Below are 4,755 nucleotides of genomic sequence, written 5' to 3' on the forward strand. Positions count from 1 at the left end.
TCAAGAACTCCTTTCTTCTGAGTTGTCCCATTATTCACAGGATTCCTTTCAGAAGTGTACATGAATTGGTTATTTGCAACCATTTCAATGAGTTCCTAAGCTTCTGTAGGCGTCTTCTTCAGATGAAGAGATCCTCCAGCAGAGCTGTCCAATGACATTTTGGACAGTTCAGACAGATCATCATAGAAGATACCTATGATGCTCCATTCTGAAAGCATGTCAGAAGGACACCTTTTGATCAATTGCTTGTATCTTTCCCATGCTTCATAGAGGGATTCACCTTCTTTCTGTCTGAAGGTTTGGATTTCCACTCTAAGCTTGCTCAATTTTTGAGGTGGAAAGAACTTTGTCAAGAAGGCATTAACTAGCTTTTCCCAAGAGTTCAGGCTTTCTTTAGGTTGTGAATCCAACCATGTTCTAGCTCTGTCTCTTACAGCAAAGGGGAAGAGCATAAGTCTATAGACCTCGGGATCAACCCCATTGGTTTTGACAGTGTCACAGATTTATAAGAATTCAGCTAAGAACTGATGAGGATCTTCTAATGGAAGTCCATGAAACTTGCAATTCTGTTGCATTAGAGAAACTAATTGAGGCTTAAGCTCAAAGTTGTTTGCTCCAATGGCAGGGATTGAGATGCTTCTCCCATAGAAGTCGGAAGTAGGTGCAGTAAAGTCACCAAGCACCTTCCTTGCATTGTTGGCATTGTTGTTTTCGGCTACCATGGCTTCTTCTTCCTTGAAAAGCTCTGTTAGGCCCTCTAGAGAGAATTGTGCTTTAGCTTCTCTTAGCTTTCTCTTCTAGGTCCTTTCAGGTTCAGGATCAGCTTGAACAAGTATGCCTTTATCTTTGCTCCTGCTCATATGAAAGAGAAGAGAACAAGAAAGTAGGGAATCCTCTATGTCACAGTATAGAGATTCCTTGAGGTGTTAGAGGAAAAGAAGAATAGAAGGAGGAGGTAGATAGAAGAGAATTCGAACTTATCAAGAGGGATAGAGTTCGAATTGTACCTTGAGGAAGAGTGTTAGTCCTTTAAATAGAAGGATGTGAGAAGAAGGGAAGAATTTTCGAAAATAAATTAAAAAGATTTTGAAATAATTAAAATAAATTTTGAAAATTTGGTAAAGGTTTTTCAAAAATTAAGATTGGGAAAGAAATTAAGTGATTTTTGAAAAAGATTTTGAAATTAGAAATCAAAAAAATATGATTGAAACTTAATTTTGAAAAAGATGTGATTGAAAAGATATGATTGAGAAGATATGATTGAAAATCAAATTAAAAAGAGAAAGTTTTAAAATTAAAGTTGATTACTTGACTAACAAGAAATTAAAAGATATGATTCTAGAATTAAAACTTTTGATCCTTTCTTAATAGGCAAGTAACAACTAGAAAATTTTGAATTAAATTATTAATTGTAGCAAGGATTTTCAAAAATAATAATAAATAAAAAAATGAAAAGAAATTGATTTTGAAGAGATATGATTGAAAAGGTATGATTTGAAAAAGATTTGATTTTGAAAAATTATGAAGATTTGAAAAAAATTTGAATTAAAAACAAAATCTTCCCTCTAGTGTCCTTCTGGCATTAAACGCCTAGAATGGCATCCATTATGGCATTTAACGCCCAAAATCCTACCTTTTTGGGTGTTAAACGCCCAGCCAGGTACCCTGGCTGGCGTTTAAACGCCAGTTTTCCTTCTTCACTGGGCATTTTGAACGCCCAGCTTTTTCTGTTTGATTCCTCTGTTGAATATTCTGAATCTTCATTCTCTGTATTATTGACTTGAAAAGACATAGTTTTGAGAATTTTTTTTGAATTTTTCAATGATGAGAAATAATCAAAATACAACTAATCTTAGGAAACTCAAATCAAACAAAAAATGCATGCAGGACACCAAACTTAAAAATTTTCATATAAGAGACACTAACAAATTTAGAATGCATATGAGAAACAACAAAACACACAAAACAAGAGAATTTAAAGATCAGAGCAACGAAATCATCAAGAACAACTTGAAGATTAATGAAGAACATAATGCATGTAATTTTCGAAAATTATAGGTATGCAATTGACACCAAACTTAAAATTAGATACTAGACTCAAACAAGAAACATAAAATATTTTTGATTTTTATGATTTTATAATTTTTTTTTGTGATTTTTCGAAAATTGAGTGGAAAAGAAAATAAAGGGGTTCAAAGTTTTTAATAAGAGTTCCAGGAATCATTGCAATGCTAGTCTAAGACTCCGGTCCAGGAATTAGACATGGCTTACTAGCCAGCCAAGCTTTCAATGAAAGCTCCGGTCCAAAATAGTAGACATAGCCAATGGCCAGCCAAGCTTTAGCAGATCATTGCTAACAACAGCAAAATTTATAGGAATCAACAAGCTCTTGTGATGATAAGTTGAAATCTCGGTCCAATAAGATTAGACACGGCTTCACAGCCAGCCAGACTTCAACAAATCATCATGAAACTCTAGAATTCATTCTTAAAAACTCTGAAGAACAAAATAAATTTTTTTTTTGAATTTTTCGAAAATAAAAATAAAATAAAATTACCTTATCTAAGCAACAAGATGAACCGTCAGTTGTCCAAACTCGAACAATCCCCGGCCACGGCGCCAAAAACTTGGTGCACAAAATTGTGATCATCAACAATGGCGCCAAAGACTTGGAGCTCTCAAACGTGAATCACACTTTGTCACAATTCCGTACAACTAACCAGCAAGTGCACTGGGTCGTCCAAGTAATACCTTACGTGAGTAAGGGTCGATCCCACGGAGACTGTCGGCTTGAAGCAAGCTATGGTCATCTTGTAAATCTCAGTCAGGCAGATTCAAATGGTTATAGAGGATTGACAATTAAAGATAAATAAAACATAAAATAAAGATAGAGATAGAGATACTTATGTAATTCATTGGTTGGAATTTCAGATAAGCGTATGAAGATGCTTTGTTCCTCCTGAACCTCTGCTTTCCTATTGCCTTCTTCCAATCATTCATACTCCTTTCCATGGCAAGCTTTATGCTGGGCATCACCGTTGTCAATGGCTACTTCCCGTCCTCTCAGTGAAAATGTTCTACGCACGCTGTTACCGCACGGCTAATCATCTGTCGGTTCTCGATCATGTTGGAATAGGATCCATTGATCCTTTTGCATCTGTCACACGCCCAACACTCGCGAGTTTGAAGCTCGTCACAGTCATCCCTTCCCAGATCCTACTCAGAATACCACAGACAAGGTTTAGACGTTCCGGATCTCAAGAATGGCCGCCAATAATTCTAGCCTATACCACGAAGGTTCTAATCTTAGATTAGAAACCCAAGAGATACACATTCAAGCTTGTTTGCATGTAGAACGGAAGTGGTTGTCAGGCACGCGTTCATAGGTGAGAATGGTGATGTGTGTCACATAATCATCACATTCATCATGTTCTTGGGTGCAAATGAATATCTTGGAGAAGAAATAGACTTGAGTTGAATAGAAAAACAATAGTACTTTGCATTAATTCATGAAGAACAGCAGAGCTCCACACCTTAATCTATGGTGTGTAGAAACTCCACCGTTGAAAATACATAAGAACAAAGAGTCTAGGCATGGCCGAATGACCAGCCTCCCAAGGAGGGTTCAATCATCAAAACATGATCAAAAGATGACAAAAGATGAAAATACAATAGCAAAAGGTCCTATTTATAGAAAACTGGTAGCCTAGGGTTACAGAAATAAGTAATTAATGCAGAAATCTTCTTCCGGACCCACTTGGTGTGTGCTTGGGCTGAGCATTGAAGCTTCCATGTGTAGAGACTTTTCTTGGAGTTAAACGCCAGCTTTTGTGCCAGTTTGGGCGTGTAACTCCAGCTTTTGTGCCAGTTCTGGCGTTTTGATGCCAGAATTCTTAAGCTGACTTGGAACGCCGGTTTGGGCCATCAAATCTCGAGAAAAGTATGGACTATTATATATTGCTGGAAAGCCCAGGATGTCTACTTTCCAACGAAATTGAGAGCGCGCCAATTGGGATTCTGTAGCTCTAGAAAATTTACTTTGAGTGCAGAGAGGTCAGAATCCAACAGCATCTGCTGTCCTTTTTCAGCCTCTGAATCAGATTTTTGCTCAGGTCCCTCAATTTCAGCCAGTTAAATACCTGAAATCATAGAAAAACATACAAACTCATAGTAAAGTCCAGAAATGTAAATTTTAAATAAAAACTAATAAAAATATAATAAAAACTAACTAAAATATACTAAAAATATACTAAAACAATGCCAAAAAGCATATAAATTATCCGCTCATCAATGGTCTAATGACATCTTAGCTAATTCAGACAGACCATCATAGAATATATCCAGGATGGTCCATTCTGAAAGCATGTCAGAAGGACATTTTTTGGTCCGTTGCTTGTATCTGTCCCAAGCTTCATAGAGGGATTCACCTTCTTTCTGTTTGAAGGTTTGAACATCCACTCTAAGTTTGCTAAGCTTTTGAGGAGGAAAGAAGTTGGCTAAGAAAGCCGTGACCAGCTTATTCCAAGAGTTCAGGCTATCTTTAGGTTGAGAGTCCAACCATATTCTAGCTCTGTCTCTTACAGCAAATGGGAAAAGCATAAGCTTGTAGACCTCGGGATCAACTCCATTGGTCTTAATAGTATCACAGATTTGCAAGAATTTAGTTAAGAACTGAAAAGTATCATCTGATGGAAGTCCATGAAACTTGCAATTCTGTTGCATCAGAGAAACTAATTGAGGCTTTAGCTCAAAATT

The 4,755-nt window shown here is 36.7% G+C and overlaps 2 non-coding genes across 2 annotated transcripts; both read left to right on the forward strand.

Moving 5' to 3' along the window:
• The first annotated feature begins 212 nt into the window (after positions 1-212).
• On the forward strand, positions 213-320 carry LOC112731787 (small nucleolar RNA R71). The gene has a single exon (XR_003167546.1). It is a non-coding gene; the product is annotated as a small nucleolar RNA R71 (small nucleolar RNA).
• Positions 321-4,359: 4,039 nt separating this feature from the next.
• Positions 4,360-4,467, forward strand: LOC112731417 (small nucleolar RNA R71). Its single transcript, XR_003167195.1, has one exon. It is a non-coding gene; the product is annotated as a small nucleolar RNA R71 (small nucleolar RNA).
• Positions 4,468-4,755: the final 288 nt, after the last annotated feature.

Source organism: Arachis hypogaea, chromosome 12 (assembly GCF_003086295.3).
Source record: "Arachis hypogaea cultivar Tifrunner chromosome 12, arahy.Tifrunner.gnm2.J5K5, whole genome shotgun sequence".
Taxonomy (NCBI): Eukaryota; Viridiplantae; Streptophyta; class Magnoliopsida; order Fabales; family Fabaceae; genus Arachis; species Arachis hypogaea.